Source organism: Halichoerus grypus, chromosome 9, assembly GCF_964656455.1.
Source record: "Halichoerus grypus chromosome 9, mHalGry1.hap1.1, whole genome shotgun sequence".
Taxonomy (NCBI): Eukaryota; Metazoa; Chordata; class Mammalia; order Carnivora; family Phocidae; genus Halichoerus; species Halichoerus grypus.
Window position 1 is genome coordinate 63077111 of NC_135720.1, and position 17980 is coordinate 63095090.

The window sequence follows — 17980 nt, forward strand, 5'->3', positions numbered from 1 at the left end:
AACAGAGTAAGTTAAATAAGACAGTGATGATTCCAATTCTGTGCTTAAATTATTATTTCTAAATTTGGCTGCTTAGTAAAATTTTTTTTCTAAAACTAGAAAAACTAGAAACATTTAATTCACTGGAAAAAATAAAGTATAAAGGAAATGCAATGAGCTTCATTTTTTACACATATAAGTAGTGTGAAATCTATATCCTGTCTAATGAAAACAAATAAAATCTATATCCTGTTTAAGAAAAGATGTATTGATCTTAGTACAATAAAATATTTAAATTTAGAGTTAGAACACCAGTCACCCTGGGCGCCTGGGTGGCTCAGTTGGTTAAGCCACTGCCTTCAGCTCAGGTCATGATCCTGGAGTCCCGGGATCGAGTCCCGCATCGGGCTCCCTGCTCAGCGGGGAGCCTGCTTTGCCCTCTGACCCTCCCCCCCTCATGCTCTCTCTCTCTCTATCTCATTCTCTCTCTCAAATAAATAAATAAAATCTTAAAAAAAAAAAGAACACCAATCACCCTAATGTATGATTAACCAAAGACTAGTTATTCTATTTGTTTAAGTTGTTTAGACACTTGCTTCCTCCAGAACTCCTATGTTTAGACTATATCTAGTCTTCAAACATACTTACTACATAATTCCATTGTCAAAATCCATCTATCTTATCTTTCAAATCTTAAATTCAAATTCATTTCAACCAAATCATATACTCTTGGAGCTTTGAACAGACACAGTTTACTTTCTGGAGGAATCTGCTATTGGTATCACTAAATATTCAATGGTTACATTTAATTAAATTATTACAGTAGTCACAACCATATACCTAGCTATCTATTCTACCTAAAATGTATATAGCGAATGGGCATTAATCATTTTGAGTTCTCTTCATCTGAAACACTGAAGTGCTGAAAATTCTAGGAATATCCCCTATATTTTGCCTCTACTGTCTACCCATTGACTTCCTTAGTAAAGTCCCTCATGGTCTCTTGACTGCACTGTTGCCATAGCTTCAAATTAGTCTCTGCATGAGTCTTTCTACCACATTCCACCTACAATGAAGAATCTTATATCTCCATAATAATCCTACATATAAAGAACTTTAATGGCTCCCTGTTACCTCCTTATTAAGGTTATAATTAAATTGCCTTTGCAATTTCACCTCAACATAACTCTCCATGGATCTGTGGATCCTTTAAAATATTTTTCCAAAGTATTTAGCAGGGAAATCAAGTTAAACATTTCCCATCTCCTTGATATATCATGGCTCTAACAATAGCTTGTCTTTTCACATTCTTTTTTTTTTTTTTTTTTTGGTTATTTCATCATCTTCTTTACTTGAGCAATTTTTACATATCTTTCGAGAGCTAGCTCAAAATTTACTTTCTTAGGGCGCCTGGGTGGCTCAGATGGTTAAGCGTCTGCCTTCGGCTCAGGTCATGATCTCAGGGTCCTGGGATCGAGTCCCGCATCGGGTTCCCTGCTCAGTGCAGAGCCTGCTTCTCCCTCTCCCTCTGCCACTCCCTCTGCTTGTGCTCTTCTGTCTATCTCTCTGTCAAATAAATAAATAAAATCTTTAAAAAAAAAAAATTACTTTCTTAGTTATATCTCCATGGGCACTCCCAGATAGTTTGCCATACTCTCCATGTTTCCAAAGCTGTCGGCACAAAGATTCATCACAAAATGTGCTACATTTTGGTGCATTTATACACTTACCTATTTGTCTCTTCCATAGGGTTTGTGAATCCTTTGAAGGCAGGAATCATGTCATACTCACCTTTGTATTCTTTCTACCAAATAGTTTTATGAATAAATTAAGCAATAAAGAATGATCAGAGTTTCCTTGTAATAGTTTCTGTTAGATAGAAATAGTAACTACTATGATCCTTTATGTCTTAAAGTAGCCATCTTTGGATACATCTTCAGCATTAAAACTCTATTACTTAGAGAAGTGCCAAAAGTATAGACAGACAATATGATCTCATGACATTCTGACCTTTTCCTATGATTGCTCCTTTTTAACTTTATCAACTTTTAAAATGTTATTGTCTATTTTCCCTTCTAGACTGTAGACTCTGTTAGAGCAGCCATCATGTCTACCTAGCTCATCAGTGTATCGCTAGGACTTCACACAGTGCCTGATAATCAATGTCATTGAATTCATTTATTAACTAGTTAATGAGTTGATAAACGATGAACTCAGAGTCACAAGTGTGGGTTCCATTCCCATCTTAAGCATTTCCTAGTTCTTATGATGCCGCTTCCAGATTCTCTAAAATTCCATTATCTTCTGTGTAAATGAGGCAAAAACACCTGTTTATGTGACAAGGTCTGGAAAGATCAGGGGAGAAAAGGATTATAAACACCTTAAAAACTGAATAAGATGAACAAATACGAAGTATTAGTCTTACAAAGAGCAAGCCTGCAATAAAGGAAAGTCTAGTGCAAGTTAAGCTGGTGTTTTATGGTATAATTATAAATCATTCTTTCCACACGAGAAACTCTTGATAGACACATTTGAGGTACTGAACTTCAAGAGTGATAAAGTTCAATTCAATATGATTTCTAGAGAGATTGAGAAAACTGAAAAAGATTTAGAGTGCTATGAATTGAATATTTGTGTCCCTCCAAATTTATATGTGGAAATCCTAACCCCCCATATGATGGAATTAGGACTAGGGGCCTGTGGGAGATAATTAGGTTATGAGGGTGGAGCCTTCGTGAATGGGATTAGAGCCCTTACAAATGAGACCCCAGAGAGCTCTCTGTCTCCCTTTCACCATGCAAGTGCACAGCAAGAAAATGGCAATCTATGATCCAGGTTCTCACAAGACATCAAATCTGCCTGCACCTTGATTTTGAATTTCTCAGACTACAGAACTGTGAGAAATAAATGTTTGCTGTTTAAGCTACCCAATCTATGGTATTTTGTGTAGCAACCTGAATGAACTAAGAAACATTTAAATTGAGATAATAAAAATATGAGTTTTATGATTGATGAAGTTGAATTTTGGCCTGGATCTACAGCCCAAACTAAGCTTTCTTGATATTTAAATTACCAGAATAGTAGGCCTACAAGACTACCTTAACAATCCATCACACATAAACAGAGAAAGCATTATTCCTGAGGATAAGCTGCTTCAATAAGAGATCTCATATAAGACTCATGAACAGGCATAACCTAGTCCCTTCTCCTAATCTCACCTATCATCTCTTTGAGCAGTAGGTATGGGTAAGAAATGGACTGGATGCTTCTTCTTCTTCTTCTTCTTCTTCTTCTTCTTCTTCTTTTTTTCTTTTTTCCCTGTTTTCCTACTTGGGAGCAGAAACTTCTTGCTCACATATGGAAACATGAGATATGGAGAATAAGGACTGCCCACAACACTGCCCAAATGTTTGCTCTCTTAACTGGACATCCTGCTCCCACTTCAGTAGTTTCTACTCAATATCAACCACTAACCCTTTGTGGGTTTTCCAAGGCCGATTATTAAACAGTTTAGATTTTTGACACATAAGGCTCTAATATTGTTAAGTCAAATATATTAATCAAAGTAAATGCAAGATCCCTCTGACCTCAACTTGAAAATTCTTATTCTAATTTCCAACTCAAATAATGCCCAGCACATGGTTTATTATGGAATGAATATTTGTGTCCCCTCAAATTCATATGTTGAATTCTTAACACCCAAATTGATGGTATTTGGAGATGGGGTCTTTGGGAGGTCATGAAGAATGGGGCTTTCATGATGGGATTAGTGCCCTTATAAGAAACACCAGAAAGCTTGCTCAGGCTCTCTCTCTGCCATGTGGGAACACAACATAAAGGTGGCTGTCAGAAAGCTGGGACAAGAGCCTTCACTAGAACCCAACCATGCTGTTTAATCCACCCTGTCTATAGTATTTTGCTATGGCAGCCCAAGCAAATATATGGTTCACTATAGTTCTCTAGGTCCTTTACAAAGATTTTTTTTTTAAATAACATCAGTTACCTTAACATTAAACTGATGTTCTATAAAGTGATCCAAAGTTAAAAATCATAATCTCTTTCTCATGACCAAATATGTAGGCACAAACTAAAATTGAAAAATGTAATCCTTTACTTTTGTCAATGTTCAAGATGTTAAGAGCCTAACATTAAAACCTAAAGAAAAGTAAGAACAGTTTGTTTTTTAAGATGTGGTATATATATATATATATATACAATGGAATATTACTCAGCCATCAGAAAGAATGAATACCTACTATTTACATTGATGTGGATGGAACTGGAGGGTACTATGCTGAGTGAAAAAAGTTAATCAGAAAAAGACAATTATCATATGGTTTTATACATATGTGGAATATAAGAAACAGCACAGAAGATCATAGGGGAAGTGGGGGGAAACTGAATGGGAAGTCATCAGAGAGGGAGAAAAACCATAAGAGACTCTTAACTATAGGAAACCAACTGAGGGTTGCTGGAGGGGCGGTGGGTGGAGGGATGGGGTAATTGGTTGATGGGCATTAAGGAGGGCACGTGATGTGATGAACACTGGGTGTTATATGCAACTGATAAATTATTGAACACTACATCTGAAATTAATTGTGTACTATAAGTTGGCCAATTGAATTTAAATAAAAAAAACAGTTTGTTTCTAATCAACTTTTAGTTCTTAGTCTTGAGTAGGCATCTCATTCAGATTCTCTGTGCAGAGCAAGTGTAGATAAAACCACTCTCTCCAGAGAATCTTATGTGTTTTACTTCTTCATAGAGCATGTAACATTATCATAAAGCTGGCCCTGCAAACAGTAAAGTTAGCAAAAGTTAATCTTGGCTCCTAAAGAAGTTATTACAGCAAAGATGATGTCCCAGACTCTAGTTAAGATAAAAGCAAAATATCAGGAAAGGAAGGTGGACAGAGAAAAATCTGGCTTTTAGCCTCATCACAATGCTGGTCAATTTGTCTTAGGTTTATAGAATGTATGATCTGTGAGATTAAATAAATTGGAAAAAGGTATGGCTACATATTTGTTTTAGTTTCCTATTGTTGCTATAACAAATTACCAAAGTTTTCATGTCTTAAACCAACATAAATTTATTCTGTTATAGTTCTGAAGGTCAGTAGTCTAAAATGAGTCAGCAGGCCTGCATTCCTTCTGTAGGCTCTAGGAGAGAACTTGTTCCTCACCTTTTCCAGCTTTTAGATCTCATCTGCTTTGCCTGACTCATGGCTGGCTTTCTTTCATTGTTCCATCTTCTCTGAGTCCGACCCTCCTGCCTCCCTCTTATAAAGACCTTTGTGATTACATTGAGCCAATCCTGATAAATCCAGGAAAATTTCCCCATTTTAAGATGCTTAACTTAATTACATCTGAAAAGTCCATTTTGCCCTATAAAGTAATATATTCTGAGGTTTGGTGAATTAGGACATGAACCTCTTTGGGGAGCCACTATTTTACCTACTGTAATATTTACCATCTAAGAAGAAGATCAAAAAAAAAAAAAAAAAAAGAAAGAAAAGAAATAATTATCTCCCATTAAGTGTTTTTTGAAACATACCCACCTCCCAAAGAAACTAGAATTTTGCCCTTGTGCATCCATTATCTTGAAGCTTTACTTGGTACTCCTTTCTAAATTCATCCTCTTAATTTCTATTCTACTTTTAGCCCCCTGTCTCTGATGTACACCAATGCTGAATTGAGCACAAGACACAAGAACACAGGCTGCACCCTCTCTGATGAGTACTCACCACCAGCAGAAGTTTACCCCTGCTTTCTCCAAGTTCCCAACATCTTGCTTCTGTCTCTACTTCAGTGAGTTATAAAGGCACCTTCCAGGAGGTTTTCCATCATTTGTATATTTCTTTCATTCGGGGAATCATCATCAGCACACTCCTGAGTCAAAGCTGCTGTTTATATACCTGAAGCTTGTGCTCACATGTGACTAGTGAGGACCAATATCTCAGCCATGTGTTCTTCTCTAGACTTTTTTTATTTGCTCATTATCTTTACTATTTTACAAGTCTTAAATAATTTTTATCACTTCATTGGTAGAGCATGATGCACATTTATTTTTACTGTTCTTTTTTCTGCAGAACTGGACTATGATTCTGGTCAATGTTTCTGATTTTGGTCTTCAACTCCTTTCAAAATGACTCAAATGAAATTTTTAAATGGTTTAGCCAGCCTCCCAACTTTCTTATAGGGCTATACATTTTTTCTGGATTTGAAAGTCTTTTTTCCTTTATCTTTGTTTTGGGACCCAGACTTTTTTTTCCTTAAAAGTATTCCATTAGATTTTATGTTATGAAGTCTCTGGTAGTAATACATATGAAAGTAATGAATTCAAGTTCTCTAAAATGTAAATCCTTTGAAATAAATCTTAGTCACCTTCACCTCTTTGAGATGGATACTACTACCTAGAAGGGCTTTCTCATGATATCAATATTGCAAAAAATCAATAAAAGTTAAGCAGACTGTATTGAAATACTTGTATAGAAAATGTAAACCAATTTTCTCTCTGGATTTTTAGATGTTTATTTCAATTTTTACCTCCTATAACTGCACCATTTTAAGAAATCTTCAGGTTAAACTATTCACTGCAAATTATTAATCATGCTTCTCAGTGACAAAATGATTCATGCATAGCTTTTTCATCAAAATTATTGGTTCAATCTCTATATAGGCTATATATCATAATCATAGCTTGCTGTTGTGAAAATATTATTGACTATAAGGGGTCTTTTGAAAGTGAATGTAAAAGGATAAGTGCAATTACATCTCTGCTATACGAAATAGTAATTAAAATGTATTTACACTCTCAATCTTCATGCTATTACATTGGTTTATAAAAATAAAAGAAACTATCTTATCAATGTTTCTCATTTATGATTCTGTATAAATGATGTAAAGATTCATAAGTAAAAACAAAGATAAGGAAATAATTTTTCCAGATAAGCACAAGTAAATCTGTATGAGAGATTTTTGGTGGATTACATATTTCCCTTATATACATTTTTAATCATTATGAACATAATTATATTAATTTCAATATATAGAGTTGAAAATCTCAAAGACTTCCTGTCAAGATTATCATGGAATTTCAAACATTAATCAGTCACTTGCAACTCCAAACAGCAATAATAGAAATATATGTCTAAATGTATTTAAAAGGCATAGCTATGTATTGAAAGCAAGCTATACATCTCTAAGAACAATGTATGTAACATAAAAAGTACAATGGCTGTATCCCTACTGGGCTTTTGGGAATGGACTGAGGAAAAAGTGGCTCAGAATTTTTTTTCCTCTCTGGGTTACTGGGATGGAAAATAGGGCCACACATGTCAGGTGATAAGAGCTAGGCTAAAGATGGAACCAGTGGCTTCCATTCTTCCATCCCTCCTGGTAAAGAATGCTGAAAAGAGCTGAAATAGTTGCCCAGGTCTGAGGTTTGAAATTCTCCCTGAAGAAATGGAACTAAGTAGATACAGTTGCACAAATAGGACCTAAGCAAAGTTGGTAAATAGATCAGTGAAGTCACACCTGACTAGGGCTGAGAGTCACAATGATAACTGTTTTCTAAGATGAGGCCTCCGAGAAGCTAGATAAGGGCTATAAAACTCTAGATGAGGAGGATAACTATTACTCAAGATGAGATAAAAATCAAAGTTTTAAAGTACAAAAAGAAAAATAAATGTGATAGATGTGATAAAGGGGTCCCAAATTTGAATAATTAGGATAACTTATTCTTGAAGCAATACAAATAATGAGCAATATTAAAAGGTTTTAAAATAAATATTTTTTATATAATCCTGATGAGAATACAAAATGGTACAATTACCTTGAAAAATAACCTGAAGGAAATTAAGCATCCATTCCCCTATGATCCAGAATTTCCATTCCTACATATTTATCCAAGATAAAGGAAAATAATATGCTCAAAAGTCTTGTACAGAATGTTTACAGATTTATTTATAATAGTCCCAAACTGGTAACAACCCATATAGGAGAATGCATAAGCACATTGTGGCTAATTCATATTATTATTATTTTTAAAGATTTTATTTATTTATTTATTTATTTATTTATTTATTTTTATTTAGAGAGAGCATGAGTGGGGGGAGGAGCAGAGGAGCAGAGGAAGAGGGAGAGAGAGAGAGAATCGCAAGCAGATTCCACACTGAGCTGGGAGCCTGACAAAAGCATGCAGAGCCCCAGGCAGGACTCAATCTCACGACCCTGAGCTCATGACCTGAGCCAAAATCAAGAGTTGGACACTTAATCGAATGAACCACTGAGGCACCCCAGTTAATTCATATTATAAAATACTACTATTCAGTAAAAAAGAACAAACAACTGATACATACAACAATATGGATGGATGTCAAAATAATTTGCTGAGCAAAGTAAGCCAGAAACAAAAAACTACATACTGTATGATTCCATTTATTTATCAAGAATAGACAAGAGTGGGGCACCTGGGTGACTTGCTCTTTGAGCATCAGATTCTTGGTCTCAGTTCAGGTCATGATTTCAGAGTTGTGAGATTGAGCCCCATTGTCCTACTCCATGCTCAGCAGGGAGTCTGCTTAAGATTTTCTCTCTCTCTCTGCCCTGACCCTCCCCTCCTCATTTACTCTCTCTGAAATAAATAAATAAGGGGCGCCTGGGTCGTTCAGTCGTTAAGCGGCTGCCTTCCGCTCAGGTCATGATCCCAGGGTCTTGGAATCGAGTCCTGCATCGGGCTCCTTCTTCCGCGGGAAGCCTGCTTCTCCCTCTCCCACTTCCCCTGCTTGTGCTCCCTTTCTCACTGTGTCTCTCTCTGTCAAATAAATAAATAAAATCTTTAAAAAAAATAAAATAAATAAGTAAGTCTTAAAAAGAAAATATAGACAAAAGTGATCTGTAATGGTGAAAATCAAAGCAATGTTTGCCTCTGACTGCAGTATGGGGTGAGGATTATCTGTCAAGGGACACAGTGGGACTCACAGGTGTGACTGTTGTCTCGATTAGACTAAAGGTGACACATATATACATTTGTCAAAATTCATTAAGCTATGTGCTTAAGTTTTCTCTGATTACTTATGTAAATTGTACTTCAATAAAGTTTTGTGAGCATAGAAAGTGTAGATAAAAAAGGAGATAATACAATTAAATAGCAATATATAAAGCAATAAAAAGAAATTATGAAATACATTAGGCAGATAGGACTCAAGAAAAATGTAGGTATATAGTAGAACAAATTAGAAGTCATGAGGAACAAAGCAAACAAAAAGACTAACTGAATGTTTAAAAAAATTCAAATACTTTATTGATAAAGTTAATGCAATACTTCTAGACCAGACCCGTCAAAAAGAGATTTTGTTAACTAGAACATTATAATGAAGGATTCATTCAAAATGTACCCCAAAATGATGGAAATAAAAAAAATACATGTCATGGTAAGAGATATGGAGAATAGGGATAATCAGGATTTCTAGAAGTTAGAAAGTGAGAGAATAGAGGCAAATTCTATTCAAAAACATAGCATATACATTTTTCCAGATCTAAAGAAAGCCATGAGTCTCCAAATACAAAGCGTACCATGAGGCTAAGTGGGATGAATAAAAATCCACACTTAGATACATGGTGTGAAATTGAATATTATCATATAAATAAAATATTACAAACTAATATTAAAGAAGGAAGAAAAACTGTAACAAAGATCAGATGTACCTTGAGAACACTGTTTCATCAGCAATAAAAAATAACAGATAATATTAGATCACTGTCTTATAAACTATCAACCAACAGTTCAATATTCTCTTATCATTGAACAGTGAAGATAAAAAAGATACTTTCAAACATACAAAGACTAAGAGTTTAACTTACATGGGTTTTTCTTGATCCAGAGGGAAGAAAGAAAAAAGTAGCAGTGCTTAACAACACCACCACCAACAACAAATAATGTTCATTGGTAAATCTAATTTAGCAAGACCACATTATTTATAACAGGAAAAATGTGAAAGAATCTAATTGTCTGTCAATAGAATAATGGATAAATTATTGTATACTTATACAGTAGAATACTATACCGCAGTGAAAATCTATGATCTGGAATAATATATATAAAGTTGGATGAATCTCACAAAGACAATAATGACTGAAAGTTGCAGAAGAATGCATATATTAAAATACCATTTATATAAAGTGTAAAAGCTCTTATATAAACAAATTTAAAAGTTTAGATTTAAAATTTAAAAGCTTATATATAAAACAATATATAGTATTGTTTTGGAAGCTCTCAAATTTTATCAGAACACAACTTATAAACATTATAATAAATAAAATCATTAAATACAAAAATATTTATTGTGCCAGACAGAATTCTAGGTGTTTAGCAGTGCACTAATAATACAAAATTTATGCTCACATAGAGCTAATATTCTCCTGGGAATGGTATAAGGGAAAAATTAGCACCAGCACTGTGAAAATTTGCGGGTACAAAAGAGAAAGGGTACAAAAAGGGATTCAATTTTATCTTTAACATTTTATTTATTAAAGTGGGCAGTAGAAACATGAATGTTTATTATGTTTCCTATCTATTCTTTTTTTCATTTAAATGTTCCTAATTATTTTTAAAATAGTTAAATGTATATGAAGAAAATTTGGAGCTTAATTCTAAACAACAATGAAAATAGGTCATCCTATTTTTCTACTCTTTTCTGGAAAGAAACGTCCTAAATAACTTTAGATTTTATTAGAAAATTATGAAATTATGGCTGTCAATTTAAGAGTAGCCTTAAAAGAATAGAAGTACATTTATCTTTTAACTAGGAAAGAAGAAATAAAAAGAATTAAAAAAAGTTTTTATCAATAAAACAAAATGAAAAAAACTGAACATAAAAATGTCATGGTAAATAGAAACCAGGATATAAAATGAGAAAAATAAGTAATTAAAATACACTTAAATAGATTCAATTCAGAAGACCTTATCAGACGGACTACAGTAAAAGAAAATTCAGCTATTGCTTATAAGGTTTAAAATACATGGATGAATGTTGAAATACCAGGCAAATGCTAACAAAAGAAAATGGATGTAGCAATAATAATATTAGTCAAAAATAATATTTAAGCAAAAAGCATTAATAGAAGTTATATTCTATATTATTTGATCATAATTAAATAAATCACTAGAATTGACCTGTAAGGAAATTTGAATATGTAAGTATATTATAGAGTGTATAGATGCAAAAATGAAAACATCGTCCATATAAAATTTATTCCACATTCATTTGTGCTACGCTTCACATTACTTAAAGTGATATTCTTAGTTACCTCCATTATGTTAAAGTCAACCTAAAGAGAAATTGTCCGTTTATTTACAAATTACAAAACAAATAAAGCAGAATGCTTTTGGAGAGCCATAGATAGCAAGGGTATCACCAAGCTTGGTCATCCTGGCTGTGCAAATATGGAACCTATGCAAATTAACTAGCAGCAAGTTTTTTAAAGGATAGCTTTTTTCTTTTTTTCTTTCTTTTAATCCAGCTTCCTAACTGACAGCAAATTATTCAAAGTCTCCTTAGGCACAATAAAAATTTATTAGGGTTATGCTAGGCTGCTATAATAAAAAATACCAGTAGTCTTTTAGATTTTTACATATTAAGTCAGATGAGAAAACATAAAAAATAATCTTAGAAAAATGCATTCTGAAGTGTATTTTTTAAAGATTCCAAAAGGAAAGTAATAAAATGAATACTGTAATTTTCTTTTCTTCTTTTGAATGTTTGCATGAATTTTATGAATGACTTTACATTTTAAAAAATTCAAAGCACATTATAGTGTCAAGATATACATTATATTTTATATTTACATAATGCCATTCTTCAGGGAATATTAGTTATATGAATACTGATTCATTTATTCCCACATCATTATGAGAACTGAAGATATTTCAGATGTCGGATGTGGGATCAAATTTTAGGGGGATGTTGCACGAAAGGGAGTTAGGTAGATGCAAAACGACCTCCAAAGGCCAAAGGAGATGTAAAACCAAAGAAAAAGGCCAGCAAGTCCAGCTTTGCAAGAAATGGTTTAAGGGGACTTACCGATGGACAGAAACGTGTCTTGGGCAGTGGCAAGGCTAGTAGAACTCTGCAATCCTACCTGCTTTTATACCCCTAAAGGCTAGTAAAGTACTGGAGACCACCCGTGGGAGACCACCCTAGAAGAAAAGTTTGAAGATAGGTGTGAGCAGATCAAGGATGCCCCCATGCCCTTAGGGTGTAATTAAGAGTATGGTTAAACAAAAGGAAAGAATATATGTGTGTGTGTGTGGGGGGGCTATATTCAAAAGGGCTTCAGGTAAAAAAGTGGTCATCATGGTGGATTTGTCCAAGATGGTGTCAGTCTGGTTCAGACAGGGGATGAAATTTATAGGGGGTTCTGTGTCTGAAATCAGACCCTTTCATTCTATTGCCATGACTATTTTCCTGTACAGGGTTAATAAATCTTTTCAAGAAAGGTCAAATAGATAAACGTGTATATCGATTGTAATTAGAAAGTAGACAAGTTCATATAATTAAAATACTTTATTTGGATTTTTTTTTTTATTTACTAAAATTATGTACTATATCCTATGTTATACTGCTAGGAAGTAGAACAGTTTTCCCCAGGATGTCTCAAATTTGTTTTGAAGATTACATCTATTTAGTAATATAGATAACTGGTTTTTGGAAAACTGGATTTTAAATTAATTTTTTAAAATTCATTTTTATTTTAAAATCCATTTTTACTGAGAGAAAAGTATGGTGGAATAAAAACATAGTCAAAATAATTAATAAGGTACAAATATTTGATAAAAATGGTAAGAGGATTTAGGTAATGATAATACTAAATAAATAATATTATTCACCAAATACGTTGAGATAGTAGATGGAATTATCATTAAAGCTAGAGATTATTTAGTGCTAGTTATTAATATTATTGAAAATTTTAACTTTGAACCAATTCAATAAAGTAAAACAACATCGAAATTTGAATGCACAGAGTTCATTATTAGGCTTCCCGCCCTCACACACACCTTCTCATAATATCTGGGGGAAATGGAAAATGTATTAGAAGAGAAAATACTATTCTCAGTAACATGCTGGAAAAGGGGATTTTTAATGCTGCTTTCCAGGAAAAAGTTTGGCGTAGCAAGTCTCCCATATTACCTACAGGGACAGGTGTAGGCTATGTCACATCATTCTTGGGATCCCCGTTGTAGTATTCATTCACCAAAAGACCACACTTATTTCTCTGACCATTATGTTAATCCTTCAACATTATTTTGTAAACATGCTTTTAAGTTCCCTAAAACTTTAGTTCTTGACTCTCAGTCTACGTTTTACTAATTTCTCTGGGTGTATTTATTGACTCTTAAGATTAGCAAGTATTCTTAATTTTCATCTCTAGCTCTGATCTTTTATAATAACTGCAGTTTCATATTTCCAGTTGCCTTAATATGCATTTTACTTTGAGGATTAGCCAACTTCTGATAATTGATATTTATGTAACTGAGAAAACACTTTAGCTCTGGTTGATGTGGCAGAATAGATAATCCCCAAATACTCTTGCTAGGAAGACATGGATAAATAATGGATAAAATGTAATTTCAAATTTAATTTTTTGAATTTTTTGAATTTTAAAATGTTAATTTTTTAAGTTAAAAAAATAAAATTTAAATTAAAGTGCACAGCTGGTTGGCAAAAAATGTTAGAAAAATGGGCCAAAGAGCAACAGAAAGCTTAAAAACAGCTTAAAGCATAAAATATTGATACCATGGTTAGGTTTGCTAGTCTTGGTAACCAAAGAGCTGAACTTTCATAATGAGGTAAGAAATGATGCTTTGAGTTTACATAAGGTTGGGAGTTAGAAGTAAAACCACTGCATGAACTAGGACTCTTGAAAGAGTGTACTAGAAAAGATTTTCTTCACCAATGGGATTATACTGTCAGTGAACTCCCCTGATAATTAGTACTATGGACTTCACTTACAGAGGTGTTGAACATTTATTCACATAAGGACTAGTAACACTCAAGCTGGTAACTTATGATGAGTTAATACTGGTTTAACCTCTCTATAGGCTATACATAAAGAAAAAGGAATATTAACTGGTAAATTGCAATACTTGTTAGTGGTGAAACATATTAATAAACTAGGACTAAAAGTGAATTTTCTTAACCACGTACTGGTAATTACTCCCAGCCTACAGGAAAAATTATCTTGATTGTTAGAACAATAGATACATTTCATTTAGTCAGTGTGGGAGGCAGAATTCTAAAATGACTCACAATGACCATCAGTCTTTATATAATCTCCTCTCCTTTGAGTGTGGGTGGAACCCATCACTATGACAAGATATCACTCCCATGATTATGTTAATTTCTTTAGCAAATGAAACAATATCCTTGGTGGTCCTTACTTAGCCAGGAGACGCCTTTAAAAGCATAGTTTTCAGGGGCGCCTGGGTGGCTCAGTCGTTAAGCGTCTGCCTTCAGCTCAGGTCATGATCCCAGGGTCCTGGGTTCGAGCCCCACATCAGGCTCCCTGCTCAGCAGGAAGCCTGCTTCTCCCTCTCCCACTCCCCTGCTTGTGTTCCCTCTCTCGCTGTGTCTCTCTCTGTCAAATAAATAAAATTAAAAAAATAAATAAATAAAATAAAAGCATAGTTTTCACCCATTGGTTGCAGAAGAGGAAATAAGAGAGATGCACTCTGGGCCCAAGAAAATCAGCCATCTGTGTTGTGAACATGACAAGGAACTGCAAGTAGCCTCTAGAAGGTGAAAGTAGTCCCAGCAATAGCTGCTAGAAAACTGGCGACCTCATTCTTGCCATCAAAAGGAATGACTGCTGCCAGAACCAGTCAACTTGGAAGATGCCAATCTCTTGGTGAAAACGGCCCCTAGCCCACAACCTGATATCAACCTGATAAGACCCTGAACAGAGGATCCACTCACACTGTGCTCAGACATCTGACCTGCAGAAACTGTGAGAAAATAAATTTGTGCTATTTTAAGCCACAGAGTTTGTGGTAATTAGTTAATAGAAATATAAAATTAATACAGTCAGAAATCATATAGGTGTATCTGCTATCCCAGCTTGTTCTATTCCATACTATACTAGAGGTTGTAGCCTGAGAATATTCAATAGAACTGTCTGTGATGATGAGAGTATTCTATTTATGTGTGGTACAATATGGTAGCCAGTATTCACATGTGGCTATGGAACTAACTTAAATTTAAATAGCCATACATGGCTGGTGGCTATATGGGGACAGTGCAATCCTACCCAAGGCAGTAGTAAGTAAAAACAAGTCAATGGCATCATTCTTAAAAAGTAACACATTTTCATAATGGTAGGGTTGCTTACACAGACAACCCAAAAGAACCAAAAGGCAAACTATCAGAACTTCTCAGGGAGTTCTACAACTTTCGATGTATAGGATAAGGATGCAAAAAAAAAAAAAAAAAAAATCAACGGTGCTTCTATTCCCCTGTAAAAAACAAATAGAAATTGAAATTGTAAAAAGATCCAGTTAAAAATAGCAACTGAAATTATGATCTACATATAAATCTAGCTAAATATAGAAGGGGTCTTTTATGTAGGATATTGTAAAAAGTTGTTAAAGAATATGAAGACAGGACTAACTAAATGCCGAGATACATTCTTTCATAAATGGGAAGACTCAGTACCATAAATATGTAACATCTCCCAAAATTAGTCTGTAAATTCAACATAATCCAATCAAAATTGTAGCAAGGTTTTGGTAGATATTAATAAGTGATAATCTTCCCAATACTTATGATATTATAAAAATCAAAATATTGTGGTAGTGCAAAAATAACAAATACATTAGTGGGAGGAAAAAAATCACCCAGAGATATAAGAAAACTTTCTATATGATAGAGGTGGCATTAAAAGTGGAGAAAATATTGACTGTTTAATAAATGGATAATTGGTTACCTATATTGAAAAACAGAAAATTATACCCCTAACTCACAGAATGTTTTATAAATTTCTGTTTAACTCCCAAATTTTAGAAGTAAATTTAAAACAACAAAACAAGATAAACAAATACCAGAAATACTATTACTTCAAGACAAGGAAGAAATCCTTAGACAAAACACACAAAGTACAAATCCTACAAGAACAGATTGATATATTTTATATTAAAATTGAAAACTTCTGTAGGACCAAAGATACCATAAGGAGAATCAATAAATCAATCACAGTGAATAAACCAGAGTGAATGAATGAAACTTATTTTACAAATATTTACATGGGTAACCAAAAATGCTGAGTTTAAAAAAGCAAGCTGCAAATTGAAATATTTAGGTAAATCTCAAATGCCATAATTAATACTTTCTGGAATCACAGAGATTTAATAAAGGTACAAAAACACAGACAGTAAACATGAACCAACTTTAGTGCCTGCCTTTGATGATGGGGAGAAATAAATGGAATAAAGGGGGCTTAAAGGCATCTGTATTCTTTTTCTTTGAAAGAGAAATATATAAACAGATGTTAAAAATTATAGTATTTGTTAAACCCAGGCTTGAAACAAGTTGTATTTTTTTTTAAAGATTTTATTTATTTATTTGACAGAGAGAGAGACAGCGAGAGAGGAAACACAAGCAGGGGGAGTGGGAGAGGGAGAAGCAGGCTTCCCAAAGAGCAGGGAGCCCGATGCGGGGCCATCCCAGGACCCTGGGATCATGACCTGAGCCAAAGGCAGACGCTTAACAACTGAGCCACCCAGGCACCCCAAAACAAGTTGTAATATTAAAAATTTAGTGTGTTGTCTTGTCCCAGCTATCTCCACAGTCTTTTTTAACACATCTTTCCTTGCAACCTTTAGTTATGATCTTGATTGACTGCTTGGGATCTCTGGTCTAGTATTCCTTATTTTTATTGTTTTTCTCAATTTTTACATGTAAGTCAGTTCTCACAAACTGATCATTGTATTCCTTTCTTTTTTTTTTTTTTTTATTTATTCATGAGAGTCAGAGAGAGAGAGAGAGAGGCAGAGGCAGAGGGAGAAGCAGGCTCCCCGCCTAGCAGGGAGCCAGATGTGGGACTCGATCCCAGGACCCCGGGATCATGACCTGAGCCGAAGGCAGACGCTTAACCATCTGAGCCACCCAGGCGCCCTCATTGTATTCCTTTCTGATAATCTACACCAGTCCCTTTTCAACTAGTGCTAGAATATTTTCAAGAGTATTCAAGTAGTTTTTCTACCTTCTGTCATTCCTGTTAGAATTCAGGCTATGTGTGGCTTCCTTAGCATTTATATCTCTTTAGTCACTTAAAGAAACATGATACCTCCCTTTGCCTATGGTCTTGAATTTAAAGTCAGTGGCTTAGGCTATATTTTTTAGACATTGCAAATTTAAATGCTATCCATAATTTGCCTTTTATTTTCCAACAATTTCTCCCGCATGAGTTTCTCTCCCATTTTTTGCCAAATCATGTCCATTACTCCTTGCAGAACTAGCCAAAAATAATCTTACTCTAATTCAGCCTGTTTTGTGCTCCACCTTATTCAATGAATATTTATTAGTCAACTAACAAGGGTTAGCACTGGAGCCATAATATCCATAAAAAAGACATGATCCTTGCCCTTAATAAGAAACTTATGTTTTTATTTGTACAGAAGTACTTGGGTTCTATTAACAGGATGCTACTGTCTCTTGTGTATGTCTTGGCTCCCAAATCAGAGTGTTAGTTAGTTTAAGAGTGTAAGCAGATTTCCTATTCTTTCCTCTAATCCCCAATCCTGTCATCCATTTTTTTAAAAGTACGTGTAATTAGTAAACAATTGCTGATTGACTTAACAAATCAAATTCACCTCCACATGTGTGCCGCATTTCATGTGTCCTGGGAAGTAAGTGCAGGGAAATAAATCTATTGAATCATGACTGTGTTCAGCTTCAAACTTCCCCTGGGCATCTATTTACCTAGCATTTGTTAAATTTGTATGCTTG